Genomic DNA, 23,084 nt, shown 5'->3' with positions numbered 1-23,084 from the left:
CTACTTGCATGTGACACTGGGCTTAGGATCTGCATAGGAAACACACACACAAGCACACACCTACCTTTGTTGCCTGCAGATGCCTCCTTGGCTGTCCCCAAACGGTATCAAACCAACACCCACGGGAAGCTGTAAGCATAGAGGACATGCCTGCACCCCATTGGACTTACCTGTGTGGGTTAAATCCGGGTTATTTGACAACCTATGGCGGTGATGGTTCTGCTCAGGCAGAGCAGTGCTGATGCTCCTCATAAAGCTGTCGCTGCTGTGAAGGTTCTAGGTGACATCACAAATCCCTATGGTTACATACACAACAAAGCTGGGTTGTTGTTGTTTACACTCTGCAAGGCCTGTGGAAGTGAGTGACATCATAGCACTGTAGTTCTGAGGGTTCTAGATGGATGCAACAATCTCCTGTTGCTTCTATGAAGGCCATAATAGACGACATCACCAAACAGCTCCATAGTCACATACACAGCAAAGGAGAGATGTTGTTTACACCTAGTGATGTCAGTGGTATTGAGTGACATCACAGCACAGTGCTAAGGCTCCTGGGCCTGGACACAGCAGCGGCTGCAATATCTCAACGGAGAATACGTTTATATATATGTGTGTGTGTGCGCGTATATATATATATATATATATATATATATATATATATATATTCTCCGCCGAAATCACTTTTAAACCCATTTCCACCTTTTTTTCCCTTCTCTTCCTCTTACTTTTTTTTCACGTTTTTTTACATTTTTCTCCTTTTCGCCTCTTTTCTGGGCGTATTATTCTTCTTTTTCTTCTTTTTTTTCGTCTAATGCATACCCCATCAGTGCAGCAATGCTTATTCAATACCGCCAGCAGATGGAGACACTGGGGGATAATTTTCTAAGGATTTATACTGATTTTTCCTGTCTGAATTTGTCGCACAGAAAGTTGCAGGCCAAATATGTGTGACATTTCTGCGACTTTAGCTTCTAGAGCATTTTTACAACATTATACATAGGTGCTGAATACATAAAAAGCGACTGTTCAGCGACAGACAAGTCGCATCGGCTGAAAGTAGGCCAGAATGTCAGTCCATGTTGGAGCAGGTTTAGATACAGTCTAAAGTATAGATCTCAAAGTCTGTGCACAGAATTTAGCAAGGGCCTCGCACCTTCTGATGCATCAGGTAGGTGCACAATAGCATAGCCTAACCCTCTGTACTTTGGTCTATATTGATGCGGGACATAGACAGCCAGCTGATGACCAATCCATTAGTGCAATGGATGGCTGGAAGCATTTGTCTTTGCCTTTGCAATACCACAGAAGCAATGCATGGTCAATGTACAGCAATGACACACCTGTGTGAACAGCCAGGAGACCCCCCCCCCCCCCCCCCCATGTTATGTTACATAGTTACATAGTTAGTACGGTCGAAAAAAGACATATGTCCATCAAGTTCAACCAGGGAATTAAGGGGTAGGGGTGTGGCGCGATATTGGGGAAGGGATGAGATTTTATATTTCTTCATAAGCATTAATCTTATTTTGTCAATTAGGAACATTCAGCACCCACCCGCTATCAAGGCAGCTGCCTATCATGTCATGCCCTACCTGCACAGGTGTGCTGGCTACTCAAATGATCCAATTAAGGAGGCCATTTAGTCAGCAGCAGCAGAAGTCCTGTGCCTGGACGCTCCAACAGCGGCCAGACACAAGCAGAAGCAGAAGCAGCAGCAGCACCACCTTTTGTTTTTTGGCTGCAGCAGCAGCAAGGCCCACAGGGCTGGCTAGCTGGCTAGCCAGCAAGCAGGTAGCAATGAAAGTAGGAATCTTTCTTTTTAACCCTGTAAGGGGGTGGTGCACTGTACCCGAAGATACTGCCATATCGGGTCAATGCATAGGGCGACGGAAGCAAGCTTCGAAATCGGCCCCCGTTCTCAAAAATCCATTTAATATATGGTCCCCAGATAGGGGACGTATCAGATATTAAACTGATAAGAACAGATACTACACTTGATCTTAGCCAAAAGGCCGAGAAGCGATAACCGTGAAAGGGGCGGGCCCAACAAGGTGCCCTTCATGGGCACTATCACTGCTTGCTGTCAGGGAGGCTGCCAGACAATTTTCCATGCACACTCTGGGCTGGGGGGCAGTCAACCACCAGTACACACAGCAGAACCTAAACCCATACCATTATTGCTAAGCAGCAAGACAGGGGCCCATTGCACTCCCACGGGGCCTTTTTAAATGCAATCCATAACCCGGATTTGCCAGGAACCCTTCTTACTCCTCCTACTTGCATGTGACACTGGGCTTAGGATCTGCATAGGAAACACACACACAAGCACACACCTACCTTTGTTGCCTGCAGATGCCTCCTTGGCTGTCCCCAAACGGTATCAAACCAACACCCACGGGAAGCTGTAAGCATAGAGGACATGCCTGCACCCCATTGGACTTACCTGTGTGGGTTAAATCCGGGTTATTTGACAACCTATGGCGGTGATGGTTCTGCTCAGGCAGAGCAGTGCTGATGCTCCTCATAAAGCTGTCGCTGCTGTGAAGGTTCTAGGTGACATCACAAATCCCTATGGTTACATACACAACAAAGCTGGGTTGTTGTTGTTTACACTCTGCAAGGCCTGTGGAAGTGAGTGACATCATAGCACTGTAGTTCTGAGGGTTCTAGATGGATGCAACAATCTCCTGTTGCTTCTATGAAGGCCATAATAGACGACATCACCAAACAGCTCCATAGTCACATACACAGCAAAGGAGAGATGTTGTTTACACCTAGTGATGTCAGTGGTATTGAGTGACATCACAGCACAGTGCTAAGGCTCCTGGGCCTGGACACAGCAGCGGCTGCAATATCTCAACGGAGAATACGTTTATATATATGTGTGTGTGTGCGCGTATATATATATATATATATATATATATATATATATATATATATATATATTTCTCCGCCGAAATCACTTTTAAACCCATTTCCACCTTTTTTTCCCTTCTCTTCCTCTTACTTTTTTTTCACATTTTTTTACGTTTTTCTCCTTTTCGCCTCTTTTCTGGGCGTATTATTCTTCTTTTTCTTCTTTTTTTTCGTCTAATGCATACCCCATCAGTGCAGCAATGCTTATTCAATACCGCCAGCAGATGGAGACACTGGGGGATAATTTTCTAAGGATTTATACTGATTTTTCCTGTCTGAATTTGTCGCACAGAAAGTTGCAGGCCAAATATGTGTGACATTTCTGCGACTTTAGCTTCTAGAGCATTTTTACAACATTATACATAGGTGCTGAATACATAAAAAGCGACTGTTCAGCGACAGACAAGTCGCATCGGCTGAAAGTAGGCCAGAATGTCAGTCCATGTTGGAGCAGGTTTAGATACAGTCTAAAGTATAGATCTCAAAGTCTGTGCACAGAATTTAGCAAGGGCCTCGCACCTTCTGATGCATCAGGTAGGTGCACAATAGCATAGCCTAACCCTCTGTACTTTGGTCTATATTGATGCGGGACATAGACAGCCAGCTGATGACCAATCCATTAGTGCAATGGATGGCTGGAAGCATTTGTCTTTGCCTTTGCAATACCACAGAAGCAATGCATGGTCAATGTACAGCAATGACACACCTGTGTGAACAGCCAGGAGACCCCCCCCCCCCCCCCATGTTATGTTACATAGTTACATAGTTAGTACGGTCGAAAAAAGACATATGTCCATCAAGTTCAACCAGGGAATTAAGGGGTAGGGGTGTGGCGCGATATTGGGGAAGGGATGAGATTTTATATTTCTTCATAAGCATTAATCTTATTTTGTCAATTAGGAACATTCAGCACCCACCCGCTATCAAGGCAGCTGCCTATCATGTCATGCCCTACCTGCACAGGTGTGCTGGCTACTCAAATGATCCAATTAAGGAGGCCATTTAGTCAGCAGCAGCAGAAGTCCTGTGCCTGGACGCTCCAACAGCGGCCAGACACAAGCAGAAGCAGAAGCAGCAGAAGCAGCAGCAGCACCACCTTTTGTTTTTTGGCTGCAGCAGCAGCAAGGCCCACAGGGCTGGCTAGCTGGCTAGCCAGCAAGCAGGTAGCAATGAAAGTAGGAATCTTTCTTTTTAACCCTGTAAGGGGGTGGTGCACTGTACCCGAAGATACTGCCATATCGGGTCAATGCATAGGGCGACGGAAGCAAGCTTCGAAATCGGCCCCCGTTCTCAAAAATCCATTTAATATATGGTCCCCAGATAGGGGACGTATCAGATATTAAACTGATAAGAACAGATACTACACTTGATCTTAGCCAAAAGGCCGAGAAGCGATAACCGTGAAAGGGGCGGGCCCAACAAGGTGCCCTTCATGGGCACTATCACTGCTTGCTGTCAGGGAGGCTGCCAGACAATTTTCCATGCACACTCTGGGCTGGGGGGCAGTCAACCACCAGTACACACAGCAGAACCTAAACCCATACCATTATTGCTAAGCAGCAAGACAGGGGCCCATTGCACTCCCACGGGGCCTTTTTAAATGCAATCCATAACCCGGATTTGCCAGGAACCCTTCTTACTCCTCCTACTTGCATGTGACACTGGGCTTAGGATCTGCATAGGAAACACACACACAAGCACACACCTACCTTTGTTGCCTGCAGATGCCTCCTTGGCTGTCCCCAAACGGTATCAAACCAACACCCACGGGAAGCTGTAAGCATAGAGGACATGCCTGCACCCCATTGGACTTACCTGTGTGGGTTAAATCCGGGTTATTTGACAACCTATGGCGGTGATGGTTCTGCTCAGGCAGAGCAGTGCTGATGCTCCTCATAAAGCTGTCGCTGCTGTGAAGGTTCTAGGTGACATCACAAATCCCTATGGTTACATACACAACAAAGCTGGGTTGTTGTTGTTTACACTCTGCAAGGCCTGTGGAAGTGAGTGACATCATAGCACTGTAGTTCTGAGGGTTCTAGATGGATGCAACAATCTCCTGTTGCTTCTATGAAGGCCATAATAGACGACATCACCAAACAGCTCCATAGTCACATACACAGCAAAGGAGAGATGTTGTTTAGGGGACGTATCAGATATTAAACTGATAAGAACAGATACTACACTTGATCTTAGCCAAAAGGCCGAGAAGCGATAACCGTGAAAGGGGCGGGCCCAACAAGGTGCCCTTCATGGGCACTATCACTGCTTGCTGTCAGGGAGGCTGCCAGACAATTTTCCATGCACACTCTGGGCTGGGGGGCAGTCAACCACCAGTACACACAGCAGAACCTAAACCCATACCATTATTGCTAAGCAGCAAGACAGGGGCCCATTGCACTCCCACGGGGCCTTTTTAAATGCAATCCATAACCCGGATTTGCCAGGAACCCTTCTTACTCCTCCTACTTGCATGTGACACTGGGCTTAGGATCTGCATAGGAAACACACACACAAGCACACACCTACCTTTGTTGCCTGCAGATGCCTCCTTGGCTGTCCCCAAACGGTATCAAACCAACACCCACGGGAAGCTGTAAGCATAGAGGACATGCCTGCACCCCATTGGACTTACCTGTGTGGGTTAAATCCGGGTTATTTGACAACCTATGGCGGTGATGGTTCTACTCAGGCAGAGCAGTGCTGATGCTCCTCATAAAGCTGTCGCTGCTGTGAAGGTTCTAGGTGACATCACAAATCCCTATGGTTACATACACAACAAAGCTGGGTTGTTGTTGTTTACACTCTGCAAGGCCTGTGGAAGTGAGTGACATCATAGCACTGTAGTTCTGAGGGTTCTAGATGGATGCAACAATCTCCTGTTGCTTCTATGAAGGCCATAATAGACGACATCACCAAACAGCTCCATAGTCACATACACAGCAAAGGAGAGATGTTGTTTACACCTAGTGATGTCAGTGGTATTGAGTGACATCACAGCACAGTGCTAAGGCTCCTGGGCCTGGACACAGCAGCGGCTGCAATATCTCAACGGAGAATACGTTTATATATATGTGTGTGTGTGCGCGTATATATATATATATATATATATATATATATATATATATATATATATATATTCTCCGCCGAAATCACTTTTAAACCCATTTCCACCTTTTTTTCCCTTCTCTTCCTCTTACTTTTTTTTCACGTTTTTTTACGTTTTTCTCCTTTTCGCCTCTTTTCTGGGCGTATTATTCTTCTTTTTCTTCTTTTTTTTCGTCTAATGCATACCCCATCAGTGCAGCAATGCTTATTCAATACCGCCAGCAGATGGAGACACTGGGGGATAATTTTCTAAGGATTTATACTGATTTTTCCTGTCTGAATTTGTCGCACAGAAAGTTGCAGGCCAAATATGTGTGACATTTCTGCGACTTTAGCTTCTAGAGCATTTTTACAACATTATACATAGGTGCTGAATACATAAAAAGCGACTGTTCAGCGACAGACAAGTCGCATCGGCTGAAAGTAGGCCAGAATGTCAGTCCATGTTGGAGCAGGTTTAGATACAGTCTAAAGTATAGATCTCAAAGTCTGTGCACAGAATTTAGCAAGGGCCTCGCACCTTCTGATGCATCAGGTAGGTGCACAATAGCATAGCCTAACCCTCTGTACTTTGGTCTATATTGATGCGGGACATAGACAGCCAGCTGATGACCAATCCATTAGTGCAATGGATGGCTGGAAGCATTTGTCTTTGCCTTTGCAATACCACAGAAGCAATGCATGGTCAATGTACAGCAATGACACACCTGTGTGAACAGCCAGGAGACCCCCCCCCCCCCATGTTATGTTACATAGTTACATAGTTAGTACGGTCGAAAAAAGACATATGTCCATCAAGTTCAACCAGGGAATTAAGGGGTAGGGGTGTGGCGCGATATTGGGGAAGGGATGAGATTTTATATTTCTTCATAAGCATTAATCTTATTTTGTCAATTAGGAACATTCAGCACCCACCCGCTATCAAGGCAGCTGCCTATCATGTCATGCCCTACCTGCACAGGTGTGCTGGCTACTCAAATGATCCAATTAAGGAGGCCATTTAGTCAGCAGCAGCAGAAGTCCTGTGCCTGGACGCTCCAACAGCGGCCAGACACAAGCAGAAGCAGAAGCAGCAGCAGCACCACCTTTTGTTTTTTGGCTGCAGCAGCAGCAAGGCCCACAGGGCTGGCTAGCTGGCTAGCCAGCAAGCAGGTAGCAATGAAAGTAGGAATCTTTCTTTTTAACCCTGTAAGGGGGTGGTGCACTGTACCCGAAGATACTGCCATATCGGGTCAATGCATAGGGCGACGGAAGCAAGCTTCGAAATCGGCCCCCGTTCTCAAAAATCCATTTAATATATGGTCCCCAGATAGGGGACGTATCAGATATTAAACTGATAAGAACAGATACTACACTTGATCTTAGCCAAAAGGCCGAGAAGCGATAACCGTGAAAGGGGCGGGCCCAACAAGGTGCCCTTCATGGGCACTATCACTGCTTGCTGTCAGGGAGGCTGCCAGACAATTTTCCATGCACACTCTGGGCTGGGGGGCAGTCAACCACCAGTACACACAGCAGAACCTAAAAACCAAACCATTATTGCTAAGCAGCAAGACAGGGGCCCATTGCACTCCCACGGGGCCTTTTTAAATGCAATCCATAACCCGGATTTGCCAGGAACCCTTCTTACTCCTCCTACTTGCATGTGACACTGGGCTTAGGATCTGCATAGGAAACACACACACAAGCACACACCTACCTTTGTTGCCTGCAGATGCCTCCTTGGCTGTCCCCAAACGGTATCAAACCAACACCCATGGGAAGCTGTAAGCATAGAGGACATGCCTGCACCCCATTGGACTTACCTGTGTGGGTTAAATCCGGGTTATTTGACAACCTATGGCGGTGATGGTTCTGCTCAGGCAGAGCAGTGCTGATGCTCCTCATAAAGCTGTCGCTGCTGTGAAGGTTCTAGGTGACATCACAAATCCCTATGGTTACATACACAACAAAGCTGGGTTGTTGTTGTTTACACTCTGCAAGGCCTGTGGAAGTGAGTGACATCATAGCACTGTAGTTCTGAGGGTTCTAGATGGATGCAACAATCTCCTGTTGCTTCTATGAAGGCCATAATAGACGACATCACCAAACAGCTCCATAGTCACATACACAGCAAAGGAGAGATGTTGTTTACACCTAGTGATGTCAGTGGTATTGAGTGACATCACAGCACAGTGCTAAGGCTCCTGGGCCTGGACACAGCAGCGGCTGCAATATCTCAACGGAGAATACGTTTATATATATGTGTGTGTGTGCGCGTATATATATATATATATATATATATATATATATATATATATATATATTTCTCCGCCGAAATCACTTTTAAACCCATTTCCACCTTTTTTTCCCTTCTCTTCCTCTTACTTTTTTTTCACGTTTTTTTACGTTTTTCTCCTTTTCGCCTCTTTTCTGGGCGTATTATTCTTCTTTTTCTTCTTTTTTTTCGTCTAATGCATACCCCATCAGTGCAGCAATGCTTATTCAATACCGCCAGCAGATGGAGACACTGGGGGATAATTTTCTAAGGATTTATACTGATTTTTCCTGTCTGAATTTGTCGCACAGAAAGTTGCAGGCCAAATATGTGTGACATTTCTGCGACTTTAGCTTCTAGAGCATTTTTACAACATTATACATAGGTGCTGAATACATAAAAAGCGACTGTTCAGCGACAGACAAGTCGCATCGGCTGAAAGTAGGCCAGAATGTCAGTCCATGTTGGAGCAGGTTTAGATACAGTCTAAAGTATAGATCTCAAAGTCTGTGCACAGAATTTAGCAAGGGCCTCGCACCTTCTGATGCATCAGGTAGGTGCACAATAGCATAGCCTAACCCTCTGTACTTTGGTCTATATTGATGCGGGACATAGACAGCCAGCTGATGACCAATCCATTAGTGCAATGGATGGCTGGAAGCATTTGTCTTTGCCTTTGCAATACCACAGAAGCAATGCATGGTCAATGTACAGCAATGACACACCTGTGTGAACAGCCAGGAGACCCCCCCCCCCCCCCATGTTATGTTACATAGTTACATAGTTAGTACGGTCGAAAAAAGACATATGTCCATCAAGTTCAACCAGGGAATTAAGGGGTAGGGGTGTGGCGCGATATTGGGGAAGGGATGAGATTTTATATTTCTTCATAAGCATTAATCTTATTTTGTCAATTAGGAACATTCAGCACCCACCCGCTATCAAGGCAGCTGCCTATCATGTCATGCCCTACCTGCACAGGTGTGCTGGCTACTCAAATGATCCAATTAAGGAGGCCATTTAGTCAGCAGCAGCAGAAGTCCTGTGCCTGGACGCTCCAACAGCGGCCAGACACAAGCAGAAGCAGAAGCAGCAGAAGCAGCAGCAGCACCACCTTTTGTTTTTTGGCTGCAGCAGCAGCAAGGCCCACAGGGCTGGCTAGCTGGCTAGCCAGCAAGCAGGTAGCAATGAAAGTAGGAATCTTTCTTTTTAACCCTGTAAGGGGGTGGTGCACTGTACCCGAAGATACTGCCATATCGGGTCAATGCATAGGGCGACGGAAGCAAGCTTCGAAATCGGCCCCCGTTCTCAAAAATCCATTTAATATATGGTCCCCAGATAGGGGACGTATCAGATATTAAACTGATAAGAACAGATACTACACTTGATCTTAGCCAAAAGGCCGAGAAGCGATAACCGTGAAAGGGGCGGGCCCAACAAGGTGCCCTTCATGGGCACTATCACTGCTTGCTGTCAGGGAGGCTGCCAGACAATTTTCCATGCACACTCTGGGCTGGGGGGCAGTCAACCACCAGTACACACAGCAGAACCTAAAAACCAAACCATTATTGCTAAGCAGCAAGACAGGGGCCCATTGCACTCCCACGGGGCCTTTTTAAATGCAATCCATAACCCGGATTTGCCAGGAACCCTTCTTACTCCTCCTACTTGCATGTGACACTGGGCTTAGGATCTGCATAGGAAACACACACACAAGCACACACCTACCTTTGTTGCCTGCAGATGCCTCCTTGGCTGTCCCCAAACGGTATCAAACCAACACCCACGGGAAGCTGTAAGCATAGAGGACATGCCTGCACCCCATTGGACTTACCTGTGTGGGTTAAATCCGGGTTATTTGACAACCTATGGCGGTGATGGTTCTGCTCAGGCAGAGCAGTGCTGATGCTCCTCATAAAGCTGTCGCTGCTGTGAAGGTTCTAGGTGACATCACAAATCCCTATGGTTACATACACAACAAAGCTGGGTTGTTGTTGTTTACACTCTGCAAGGCCTGTGGAAGTGAGTGACATCATAGCACTGTAGTTCTGAGGGTTCTAGATGGATGCAACAATCTCCTGTTGCTTCTATGAAGGCCATAATAGACGACATCACCAAACAGCTCCATAGTCACATACACAGCAAAGGAGAGATGTTGTTTACACCTAGTGATGTCAGTGGTATTGAGTGACATCACAGCACAGTGCTAAGGCTCCTGGGCCTGGACACAGCAGCGGCTGCAATATCTCAACGGAGAATACGTTTATATATATGTGTGTGTGTGCGCGTATATATATATATATATATATATATATATATATATATTCTCCGCCGAAATCACTTTTAAACCCATTTCCACCTTTTTTTCCCTTCTCTTCCTCTTACTTTTTTTTCACATTTTTTTACGTTTTTCTCCTTTTCGCCTCTTTTCTGGGCGTATTATTCTTCTTTTTCTTCTTTTTTTTCGTCTAATGCATACCCCATCAGTGCAGCAATGCTTATTCAATACCGCCAGCAGATGGAGACACTGGGGGATAATTTTCTAAGGATTTATACTGATTTTTCCTGTCTGAATTTGTCGCACAGAAAGTTGCAGGCCAAATATGTGTGACATTTCTGCGACTTTAGCTTCTAGAGCATTTTTACAACATTATACATAGGTGCTGAATACATAAAAAGCGACTGTTCAGCGACAGACAAGTCGCATCGGCTGAAAGTAGGCCAGAATGTCAGTCCATGTTGGAGCAGGTTTAGATACAGTCTAAAGTATAGATCTCAAAGTCTGTGCACAGAATTTAGCAAGGGCCTCGCACCTTCTGATGCATCAGGTAGGTGCACAATAGCATAGCCTAACCCTCTGTACTTTGGTCTATATTGATGCGGGACATAGACAGCCAGCTGATGACCAATCCATTAGTGCAATGGATGGCTGGAAGCATTTGTCTTTGCCTTTGCAATACCACAGAAGCAATGCATGGTCAATGTACAGCAATGACACACCTGTGTGAACAGCCAGGAGACCCCCCCCCCCCATGTTATGTTACATAGTTACATAGTTAGTACGGTCGAAAAAAGACATATGTCCATCAAGTTCAACCAGGGAATTAAGGGGTAGGGGTGTGGCGCGATATTGGGGAAGGGATGAGATTTTATATTTCTTCATAAGCATTAATCTTATTTTGTCAATTAGGAACATTCAGCACCCACCCGCTATCAAGGCAGCTGCCTATCATGTCATGCCCTACCTGCACAGGTGTGCTGGCTACTCAAATGATCCAATTAAGGAGGCCATTTAGTCAGCAGCAGCAGAAGTCCTGTGCCTGGATGCTCCAACAGCGGCCAGACACAAGCAGAAGCAGAAGCAGCAGAAGCAGCAGCAGCACCACCTTTTGTTTTTTGGCTGCAGCAGCAGCAAGGCCCACAGGGCTGGCTAGCTGGCTAGCCAGCAAGCAGGTAGCAATGAAAGTAGGAATCTTTCTTTTTAACCCTGTAAGGGGGTGGTGCACTGTACCCGAAGATACTGCCATATCGGGTCAATGCATAGGGCGACGGAAGCAAGCTTCGAAATCGGCCCCCGTTCTCAAAAATCCATTTAATATATGGTCCCCAGATAGGGGACGTATCAGATATTAAACTGATAAGAACAGATACTACACTTGATCTTAGCCAAAAGGCCGAGAAGCGATAACCGTGAAAGGGGCGGGCCCAACAAGGTGCCCTTCATGGGCACTATCACTGCTTGCTGTCAGGGAGGCTGCCAGACAATTTTCCATGCACACTCTGGGCTGGGGGGCAGTCAACCACCAGTACACACAGCAGAACCTAAACCCATACCATTATTGCTAAGCAGCAAGACAGGGGCCCATTGCACTCCCACGGGGCCTTTTTAAATGCAATCCATAACCCGGATTTGCCAGGAACCCTTCTTACTCCTCCTACTTGCATGTGACACTGGGCTTAGGATCTGCATAGGAAACACACACACAAGCACACACCTACCTTTGTTGCCTGCAGATGCCTCCTTGGCTGTCCCCAAACGGTATCAAACCAACACCCACGGGAAGCTGTAAGCATAGAGGACATGCCTGCACCCCATTGGACTTACCTGTGTGGGTTAAATCCGGGTTATTTGACAACCTATGGCGGTGATGGTTCTGCTCAGGCAGAGCAGTGCTGATGCTCCTCATAAAGCTGTCGCTGCTGTGAAGGTTCTAGGTGACATCACAAATCCCTATGGTTACATACACAACAAAGCTGGGTTGTTGTTGTTTACACTCTGCAAGGCCTGTGGAAGTGAGTGACATCATAGCACTGTAGTTCTGAGGGTTCTAGATGGATGCAACAATCTCCTGTTGCTTCTATGAAGGCCATAATAGACGACATCACCAAACAGCTCCATAGTCACATACACAGCAAAGGAGAGATGTTGTTTACACCTAGTGATGTCAGTGGTATTGAGTGACATCACAGCACAGTGCTAAGGCTCCTGGGCCTGGACACAGCAGCGGCTGCAATATCTCAACGGAGAATACGTTTATATATATGTGTGTGTGTGCGCGTATATATATATATATATATATATATATATATATATATTTCTCCGCCGAAATCACTTTTAAACCCATTTCCACCTTTTTTTCCCTTCTCTTCCTCTTACTTTTTTTTCACGTTTTTTTACGTTTTTCTCCTTTTCGCCTCTTTTCTGGGCGTATTATTCTTCTTTTTCTTCTTTTTTTTCGTCTAATGCATACCCCATCAGTGCAGCAATGCTTATTCAATACCGCCAGCAGATGGAGACACTGGGGGATAATTTTCTAAGGATTTATACTGATTTTTCCTGTCTGAATTTGTCGCACAGAAAGTTGCAGGCCAAATATGTGTGACATTTCTGCGACTTTAGCTTCTAGAGCATTTTTACAACATTATACATAGGTGCTGAATACATAAAAAGCGACTGTTCAGCGACAGACAAGTCGCATCGGCTGAAAGTAGGCCAGAATGTCAGTCCATGTTGGAGCAGGTTTAGATACAGTCTAAAGTATAGATCTCAAAGTCTGTGCACAGAATTTAGCAAGGGCCTCGCACCTTCTGATGCATCAGGTAGGTGCACAATAGCATAGCCTAACCCTCTGTACTTTGGTCTATATTGATGCGGGACATAGACAGCCAGCTGATGACCAATCCATTAGTGCAATGGATGGCTGGAAGCATTTGTCTTTGCCTTTGCAATACCACAGAAGCAATGCATGGTCAATGTACAGCAATGACACACCTGTGTGAACAGCCAGGAGACCCCCCCCCCCCCCCCCCATGTTATGTTACATAGTTACATAGTTAGTACGGTCGAAAAAAGACATATGTCCATCAAGTTCAACCAGGGAATTAAGGGGTAGGGGTGTGGCGCGATATTGGGGAAGGGATGAGATTTTATATTTCTTCATAAGCATTAATCTTATTTTGTCAATTAGGAACATTCAGCACCCACCCGCTATCAAGGCAGCTGCCTATCATGTCATGCCCTACCTGCACAGGTGTGCTGGCTACTCAAATGATCCAATTAAGGAGGCCATTTAGTCAGCAGCAGCAGAAGTCCTGTGCCTGGACGCTCCAACAGCGGCCAGACACAAGCAGAAGCAGAAGCAGCAGAAGCAGCAGCAGCACCACCTTTTGTTTTTTGGCTGCAGCAGCAGCAAGGCCCACAGGGCTGGCTAGCTGGCTAGCCAGCAAGCAGGTAGCAATGAAAGTAGGAATCTTTCTTTTTAACCCTGTAAGGGGGTGGTGCACTGTACCCGAAGATACTGCCATATCGGGTCAATGCATAGGGCGACGGAAGCAAGCTTCGAAATCGGCCCCCGTTCTCAAAAATCCATTTAATATATGGTCCCCAGATAGGGGACGTATCAGATATTAAACTGATAAGAACAGATACTACACTTGATCTTAGCCAAAAGGCCGAGAAGCGATAACCGTGAAAGGGGCGGGCCCAACAAGGTGCCCTTCATGGGCACTATCACTGCTTGCTGTCAGGGAGGCTGCCAGACAATTTTCCATGCACACTCTGGGCTGGGGGGCAGTCAACCACCAGTACACACAGCAGAACCTAAAAACCAAACCATTATTGCTAAGCAGCAAGACAGGGGCCCATTGCACTCCCACGGGGCCTTTTTAAATGCAATCCATAACCCGGATTTGCCAGGAACCCTTCTTACTCCTCCTACTTGCATGTGACACTGGGCTTAGGATCTGCATAGGAAACACACACACAAGCACACACCTACCTTTGTTGCCTGCAGATGCCTCCTTGGCTGTCCCCAAACGGTATCAAACCAACACCCACGGGAAGCTGTAAGCATAGAGGACATGCCTGCAGCCCATTGGACTTACCTGTGTGGGTTAAATCCGGGTTATTTGACAACCTATGGCGGTGATGGTTCTGCTCAGGCAGAGCAGTGCTGATGCTCCTCATAAAGCTGTCGCTGCTGTGAAGGTTCTAGGTGACATCACAAATCCCTATGGTTACATACACAACAAAGCTGGGTTGTTGTTGTTTACACTCTGCAAGGCCTGTGGAAGTGAGTGACATCATAGCACTGTAGTTCTGAGGGTTCTAGATGGATGCAACAATCTCCTGTTGCTTCTATGAAGGCCATAATAGACGACATCACCAAACAGCTCCATAGTCACATACACAGCAAAGGAGAGATGTTGTTTACACCTAGTGATGTCAGTGGTATTGAGTGACATCACAGCACAGTGCTAAGGCTCCTGGGCCTGGACACAGCAGCGGCTGCAATATCTCAACGGAGAATACGTTTATATATATGTGTGTGTGTGCGCGTATATATATATATATATATATATATATATATATATATATATATATATTTCTCCGCCGAAATCACTTTTAAACCCATTTCCACCTTTTTTTCCCTTCTCTTCCTCTTACTTTTTTTTCACGTTTTTTTACGTTTTTCTCCTTTTCGCCTCTTTTCTGGGCGTATTATTCTTCTTTTTCTTCTTTTTTTTCGTCTAATGCATACCCCATCAGTGCAGCAATGCTTATTCAATACCGCCAGCAGATGGAGACACTGGGGGATAATTTTCTAAGGATTTATACTGATTTTTCCTGTCTGAATTTGTCGCACAGAAAGTTGCAGGCCAAATATGTGTGACATTTCTGCGACTTTAGCTTCTAGAGCATTTTTACAACATTATACATAGGTGCTGAATACATAAAAAGCGACTGTTCAGCGACAGACAAGTCGCATCGGCTGAAAGTAGGCCAGAATGTCAGTCCATGTTGGAGCAGGTTTAGATACAGTCTAAAGTATAGATCTCAAAGTCTGTGCACAGAATTTAGCAAGGGCCTCGCACCTTCTGATGCATCAGGTAGGTGCACAATAGCATAGCCTAACCCTCTGTACTTTGGTCTATATTGATGCGGGACATAGACAGCCAGCTGATGACCAATCCATTAGTGCAATGGATGGCTGGAAGCATTTGTCTTTGCCTTTGCAATACCACAGAAGCAATGCATGGTCAATGTACAGCAATGACACACCTGTGTGAACAGCCAGGAGACCCCCCCCCCCCCCCCCCCATGTTATGTTACATAGTTACATAGTTAGTACGGTCGAAAAAAGACATATGTCCATCAAGTTCAACCAGGGAATTAAGGGGTAGGGGTGTGGCGCGATATTGGGGAAGGGATGAGATTTTATATTTCTTCATAAGCATTAATCTTATTTTGTCAATTAGGAACATTCAGCACCCACCCGCTATCAAGGCAGCTGCCTATCATGTCATGCCCTACCTGCACAGGTGTGCTGGCTACTCAAATGATCCAATTAAGGAGGCCATTTAGTCAGCAGCAGCAGAAGTCCTGTGCCTGGACGCTCCAACAGCGGCCAGACACAAGCAGAAGCAGAAGCAGCAGAAGCAGCAGCAGCACCACCTTTTGTTTTTTGGCTGCAGCAGCAGCAAGGCCCACAGGGCTGGCTAGCTGGCTAGCCAGCAAGCAGGTAGCAATGAAAGTAGGAATCTTTCTTTTTAACCCTGTAAGGGGGTGGTGCACTGTACCCGAAGATACTGCCATATCGGGTCAATGCATAGGGCGACGGAAGCAAGCTTCGAAATCGGCCCCCGTTCTCAAAAATCCATTTAATATATGGTCCCCAGATAGGGGACGTATCAGATATTAAACTGATAAGAACAGATACTACACTTGATCTTAGCCAAAAGGCCGAGAAGCGATAACCGTGAAAGGGGCGGGCCCAACAAGGTGCCCTTCATGGGCACTATCACTGCTTGCTGTCAGGGAGGCTGCCAGACAATTTTCCATGCACACTCTGGGCTGGGGGGCAGTCAACCACCAGTACACACAGCAGAACCTAAAAACCAAACCATTATTGCTAAGCAGCAAGACAGGGGCCCATTGCACTCCCACGGGGCCTTTTTAAATGCAATCCATAACCCGGATTTGCCAGGAACCCTTCTTACTCCTCCTACTTGCATGTGACACTGGGCTTAGGATCTGCATAGGAAACACACACACAAGCACACACCTACCTTTGTTGCCTGCAGATGCCTCCTTGGCTGTCCCCAAACGGTATCAAACCAACACCCACGGGAAGCTGTAAGCATAGAGGACATGCCTGCAGCCCATTGGACTTACCTGTGTGGGTTAAATCCGGGTTATTTGACAACCTATGGCGGTGATGGTTCTGCTCAGGCAGAGCAGTGCTGATGCTCCTCATAAAGCTGTCGCTGCTGTGAAGGTTCTAGGTGACATCACAAATCCCTATGGTTACATACACAACAAAGCTGGGTTGTTGTTGTTTACACTCTGCAAGGCCTGTGGAAGTGAGTGACATCATAGCACTGTAGTTCTGAGGGTTCTAGATGGATGCAACAATCTCCTGTTGCTTCTATGAAGGCCATAATAGACGACATCACCAAACAGCTCCATAGTCACATACACAGCAAAGGAGAGATGTTGTTTACACCTAGTGATGTCAGTGGTATTGAGTGACATCACAGCACAGTGCTAAGGCTCCTGGGCCTGGACACAGCAGCGGCTGCAATATCTCAACGGAGAATACGTTTATATATATGTGTGTGTGTGCGCGTATATATATATATATATATATATATATATATATATATATTTCTCCGCCGAAATCACTTTTAAACCCATTTCCACCTTTTTTTCCCTTCTCTTCCTCTTACTTTTTTTTCACGTTTTTTTACGTTTTTCTCCTTTTCGCCTCTTTTCTGGGCGTATTATTCTTCTTTTTCTTCTTTTTTTTTCGTCTAATGCATACCCCATCAGTGCAGCAATGCTTATTCAATACCGCCAGCAGATGGAGACACTGGGGGATAATTTTCTAAGGATTTATACTGATTTTTCCTGTCTGAATTTGTCGCACAGAAAGTTGCAGGCCAAATATGTGTGACATTTCTGCGACTTTAGCTTCTAGAGCATTTTTACAACATTATACATAGGTGCTGAATACATAAAAAGCGACTGTTCAGCGACAGACAAGTCGCATCGGCTGAAAGTAGGCCAGAATGTCAGTCCATGTTGGAGCAGGTTTAGATACAGTCTAAAGTATAGATCTCAAAGTCTGTGCACAGAATTTAGCAAGGGCCTCGCACCTTCTGATGCATCAGGTAGGTGCACAATAGCATAGCCTAACCCTCTGTACTTTGGTCTATATTGATGCGGGACATAGACAGCCAGCTGATGACCAATCCATTAGTGCAATGGATGGCTGGAAGCATTTGTCTTTGCCTTTGCAATACCACAGAAGCAATGCATGGTCAATGTACAGCAATGACACACCTGTGTGAACAGCCAGGAGACCCCCCCCCCCCCCCCCATGTTATGTTACATAGTTACATAGTTAGTACGGTCGAAAAAAGACATATGTCCATCAAGTTCAACCAGGGAATTAAGGGGTAGGGGTGTGGCGCGATATTGGGGAAGGGATGAGATTTTATATTTCTTCATAAGCATTAATCTTATTTTGTCAATTAGGAACATTCAGCACCCACCCGCTATCAAGGCAGCTGCCTATCATGTCATGCCCTACCTGCACAGGTGTGCTGGCTACTCAAATGATCCAATTAAGGAGGCCATTTAGTCAGCAGCAGCAGAAGTCCTGTGCCTGGACGCTCCAACAGCGGCCAGACACAAGCAGAAGCAGAAGCAGCAGAAGCAGCAGCAGCACCACCTTTTGTTTTTTAGCTGCAGCAGCAGCAAGGCCCACAGGGCTGGCTAGCTGGCTAGCCAGCAAGCAGGTAGCAATGAAAGTAGGAATCTTTCTTTTTAACCCTGTAAGGGGGTGGTGCACTGTACCCGAAGATACTGCCATATCGGGTCAATGCATAGGGCGACGGAAGCAAGCTTCGAAATCGGCCCCCGTTCTCAAAAATCCATTTAATATATGGTCCCCAGATAGGGGACGTATCAGATATTAAACTGATAAGAACAGATACTACACTTGATCTTAGCCAAAAGGCCGAGAAGCGATAACCGTGAAAGGGGCGGGCCCAACAAGGTGCCCTTCATGGGCACTATCACTGCTTGCTGTCAGGGAGGCTGCCAGACAATTTTCCATGCACACTCTGGGCTGGGGGGCAGTCAACCACCAGTACATACAGCAGAACCTAAACCCATACCATTATTGCTAAGCAGCAAGACAGGGGCCCATTGCACTCCCACGGGGCCTTTTTAAATGCAATCCATAACCCGGATTTGCCAGGAACCCTTCTTACTCCTCCTACTTGCATGTGACACTGGGCTTAGGATCTGCATAGGAAACACACACACAAGCACACACCTACCTTTGTTGCCTGCAGATGCCTCCTTGGCTGTCCCCAAACGGTATCAAACCAACACCCACGGGAAGCTGTAAGCATAGAGGACATGCCTGCACCCCATTGGACTTACCTGTGTGGGTTAAATCCGGGTTATTTGACAACCTATGGCGGTGATGGTTCTGCTCAGGCAGAGCAGTGCTGATGCTCCTCATAAAGCTGTCGCTGCTGTGAAGGTTCTAGGTGACATCACAAATCCCTATGGTTACATACACAACAAAGCTGGGTTGTTGTTGTTTACACTCTGCAAGGCCTGTGGAAGTGAGTGACATCATAGCACTGTAGTTCTGAGGGTTCTAGATGGATGCAACAATCTCCTGTTGCTTCTATGAAGGCCATAATAGACGACATCACCAAACAGCTCCATAGTCACATACACAGCAAAGGAGAGATGTTGTTTACACCTAGTGATGTCAGTGGTATTGAGTGACATCACAGCACAGTGCTAAGGCTCCTGGGCCTGGACACAGCAGCGGCTGCAATATCTCAACGGAGAATACGTTTATATATATGTGTGTGTGTGCGCGTATATATATATATATATATATATATATATATATATATATATTTCTCCGCCGAAATCACTTTTAAACCCATTTCCACCTTTTTTTCCCTTCTCTTCCTCTTACTTTTTTTTCACGTTTTTTTTCGTTTTTCTCCTTTTCGCCTCTTTTCTGGGCGTATTATTCTTCTTTTTCTTCTTTTTTTTCGTCTAATGCATACCCCATCAGTGCAGCAATGCTTATTCAATACCGCCAGCAGATGGAGACACTGGGGGATAATTTTCTAAGGATTTATACTGATTTTTCCTGTCTGAATTTGTCGCACAGAAAGTTGCAGGCCAAATATGTGTGACATTTCTGCGACTTTAGCTTCTAGAGCATTTTTACAACATTATACATAGGTGCTGAATACATAAAAAGCGACTGTTCAGCGACAGACAAGTCGCATCGGCTGAAAGTAGGCCAGAATGTCAGTCCATGTTGGAGCAGGTTTAGATACAGTCTAAAGTATAGATCTCAAAGTCTGTGCACAGAATTTAGCAAGGGCCTCGCACCTTCTGATGCATCAGGTAGGTGCACAATAGCATAGCCTAACCCTCTGTACTTTGGTCTATATTGATGCGGGACATAGACAGCCAGCTGATGACCAATCCATTAGTGCAATGGATGGCTGGAAGCATTTGTCTTTGCCTTTGCAATACCACAGAAGCAATGCATGGTCAATGTACAGCAATGACACACCTGTGTGAACAGCCAGGAGACCCCCCCCCCCCCCCCCCCATGTTATGTTACATAGTTACATAGTTAGTACGGTCGAAAAAAGACATATGTCCATCAAGTTCAACCAGGGAATTAAGGGGTAGGGGTGTGGCGCGATATTGGGGAAGGGATGAGATTTTATATTTCTTCATAAGCATTAATCTTATTTTGTCAATTAGGAACATTCAGCACCCACCCGCTATCAAGGCAGCTGCCTATCATGTCATGCCCTACCTGCACAGGTGTGCTGGCTACTCAAATGATCCAATTAAGGAGGCCATTTAGTCAGCAGCAGCAGAAGTCCTGTGCCTGGACGCTCCAACAGCGGCCAGACACAAGCAGAAGCAGAAGCAGCAGAAGCAGCAGCAGCACCACCTTTTGTTTTTTGGCTGCAGCAGCAGCAAGGCCCACAGGGCTGGCTAGCTGGCTAGCCAGCAAGCAGGTAGCAATGAAAGTAGGAATCTTTCTTTTTAACCCTGTAAGGGGGTGGTGCACTGTACCCGAAGATACTGCCATATCGGGTCAATGCATAGGGCGACAGAAGCAAGCTTCGAAATCGGCCCCCGTTCTCAAAAATCCATTTAATATATGGTCCCCAGATAGGGGACGTATCAGATATTAAACTGATAAGAACAGATACTACACTTGATCTTAGCCAAAAGGCCGAGAAGCGATAACCGTGAAAGGGGCGGGCCCAACAAGGTGCCCTTCATGGGCACTATCACTGCTTGCTGTCAGGGAGGCTGCCAGACAATTTTCCATGCACACTCTGGGCTGGGGGGCAGTCAACCACCAGTACACACAGCAGAACCTAAACCCATACCATTATTGCTAAGCAGCAAGACAGGGGCCCATTGCACTCCCACGGGGCCTTTTTAAATGCAATCCATAACCCGGATTTGCCAGGAACCCTTCTTACTCCTCCTACTTGCATGTGACACTGGGCTTAGGATCTGCATAGGAAACACACACACAAGCACACACCTACCTTTGTTGCCTGCAGATGCCTCCTTGGCTGTCCCCAAACGGTATCAAACCAACACCCACGGGAAGCTGTAAGCATAGAGGACATGCCTGCACCCCATTGGACTTACCTGTGTGGGTTAAATCCGGGTTATTTGACAACCTATGGCGGTGATGGTTCTGCTCAGGCAGAGCAGTGCTGATGCTCCTCATAAAGCTGTCGCTGCTGTGAAGGTTCTAGGTGACATCACAAATCCCTATGGTTACATACACAACAAAGCTGGGTTGTTGTTGTTTACACTCTGCAAGGCCTGTGGAAGTGAGTGACATCATAGCACTGTAGTTCTGAGGGTTCTAGATGGATGCAACAATCTCCTGTTGCTTCTATGAAGGCCATAATAGACGACATCACCAAACAGCTCCATAGTCACATACACAGCAAAGGAGAGATGTTGTTTACACCTAGTGATGTCAGTGGTATTGAGTGACATCACAGCACAGTGCTAAGGCTCCTGGGCCTGGACACAGCAGCGGCTGCAATATCTCAACGGAGAATACGTTTATATCTATGTGTGTGTGTGCGCATATATATATATATATATATATATATATATATATATATATATATATATATATTCTCCGCCGAAATCACTTTTAAACCCATTTCCACCTTTTTTTCCCTTCTCTTCCTCTTACTTTTTTTTCACGTTTTTTTACGTTTTTCTCCTTTTCGCCTCTTTTCTGGGCGTATTATTCTTCTTTTTCTTCTTTTTTTTCGTCTAATGCATACCCCATCAGTGCAGCAATGCTTATTCAATACCGCCAGCAGATGGAGACACTGGGGGATAATTTTCTAAGGATTTATACTGATTTTTCCTGTCTGAATTTGTCGCACAGAAAGTTGCAGGCCAAATATGTGTGACATTTCTGCGACTTTAGCTTCTAGAGCATTTTTACAACATTATACATAGGTGCTGAATACATAAAAAGCGACTGTTCAGCGACAGACAAGTCGCATCGGCTGAAAGTAGGCCAGAATGTCAGTCCATGTTGGAGCAGGTTTAGATACAGTCTAAAGTATAGATCTCAAAGTCTGTGCACAGAATTTAGCAAGGGCCTCGCACCTTCTGATGCATCAGGTAGGTGCACAATAGCATAGCCTAACCCTCTGTACTTTGGTCTATATTGATGCGGGACATAGACAGCCAGCTGATGACCAATCCATTAGTGCAATGGATGGCTGGAAGCATTTGTCTTTGCCTTTGCAATACCACAGAAGCAATGCATGGTCAATGTACAGCAATGACACACCTGTGTGAACAGCCAGGAGACCCCCCCCCCCCCCATGTTATGTTACATAGTTACATAGTTAGTACGGTCGAAAAAAGACATATGTCCATCAAGTTCAACCAGGGAATTAAGGGGTAGGGGTGTGGCGCGATATTGGGGAAGGGATGAGATTTTATATTTCTTCATAAGCATTAATCTTATTTTGTCAATTAGGAACATTCAGCACCCACCCGCTATCAAGGCAGCTGCCTATCATGTCATGCCCTACCTGCACAGGTGTGCTGGCTACTCAAATGATCCAATTAAGGAGGCCATTTAGTCAGCAGCAGCAGAAGTCCTGTGCCTGGACGCTCCAACAGCGGCCAGACACAAGCAGAAGCAGAAGCAGCAGAAGCAGCAGCAGCACC

General features: G+C 46.0%; 9 non-coding genes and 1 pseudogene across 9 annotated transcripts; all 10 read right to left on the bottom strand.

The window, feature by feature from the left end:
* Positions 1 to 1,833: 1,833 nt before the first annotated feature.
* Positions 1,834 to 2,024, bottom strand: LOC130332779 (U2 spliceosomal RNA). The gene has a single exon (XR_008875356.1). It is a non-coding gene; the product is annotated as a U2 spliceosomal RNA (small nuclear RNA).
* A 2,097-nt stretch (positions 2,025 to 4,121) lies between these two features.
* LOC130332778 (U2 spliceosomal RNA) lies at positions 4,122 to 4,312 on the bottom strand. Its single transcript, XR_008875355.1, has one exon. It is a non-coding gene; the product is annotated as a U2 spliceosomal RNA (small nuclear RNA).
* Positions 4,313 to 4,957: 645 nt separating this feature from the next.
* Positions 4,958 to 5,132, bottom strand: LOC130332743 (U2 spliceosomal RNA; annotated as a pseudogene).
* Positions 5,133 to 7,218: 2,086 nt separating this feature from the next.
* Positions 7,219 to 7,409, bottom strand: LOC130332777 (U2 spliceosomal RNA). Its single transcript, XR_008875354.1, has one exon. It is a non-coding gene; the product is annotated as a U2 spliceosomal RNA (small nuclear RNA).
* A 2,095-nt stretch (positions 7,410 to 9,504) lies between these two features.
* On the bottom strand, positions 9,505 to 9,695 carry LOC130332776 (U2 spliceosomal RNA). Its single transcript, XR_008875353.1, has one exon. It is a non-coding gene; the product is annotated as a U2 spliceosomal RNA (small nuclear RNA).
* Positions 9,696 to 11,776: 2,081 nt separating this feature from the next.
* LOC130332775 (U2 spliceosomal RNA) lies at positions 11,777 to 11,967 on the bottom strand. The gene has a single exon (XR_008875352.1). It is a non-coding gene; the product is annotated as a U2 spliceosomal RNA (small nuclear RNA).
* A 2,087-nt stretch (positions 11,968 to 14,054) lies between these two features.
* Positions 14,055 to 14,245, bottom strand: LOC130332773 (U2 spliceosomal RNA). The gene has a single exon (XR_008875350.1). It is a non-coding gene; the product is annotated as a U2 spliceosomal RNA (small nuclear RNA).
* Positions 14,246 to 16,344: 2,099 nt separating this feature from the next.
* LOC130332771 (U2 spliceosomal RNA) lies at positions 16,345 to 16,535 on the bottom strand. The gene has a single exon (XR_008875349.1). It is a non-coding gene; the product is annotated as a U2 spliceosomal RNA (small nuclear RNA).
* Positions 16,536 to 18,625: 2,090 nt separating this feature from the next.
* On the bottom strand, positions 18,626 to 18,816 carry LOC130332770 (U2 spliceosomal RNA). Its single transcript, XR_008875348.1, has one exon. It is a non-coding gene; the product is annotated as a U2 spliceosomal RNA (small nuclear RNA).
* Positions 18,817 to 20,908: 2,092 nt separating this feature from the next.
* On the bottom strand, positions 20,909 to 21,099 carry LOC130332663 (U2 spliceosomal RNA). Its single transcript, XR_008875255.1, has one exon. It is a non-coding gene; the product is annotated as a U2 spliceosomal RNA (small nuclear RNA).
* Positions 21,100 to 23,084: the final 1,985 nt, after the last annotated feature.

The sequence above is a fragment of the Hyla sarda genome, unplaced genomic scaffold (assembly GCF_029499605.1).
Source record: "Hyla sarda isolate aHylSar1 unplaced genomic scaffold, aHylSar1.hap1 scaffold_387, whole genome shotgun sequence".
Lineage (NCBI taxonomy): Eukaryota > Metazoa > Chordata > Amphibia > Anura > Hylidae > Hyla > Hyla sarda.
Note: the sequence above shows the minus strand (reverse complement) of the source record. Positions and strands in the feature narration are given on the sequence as shown.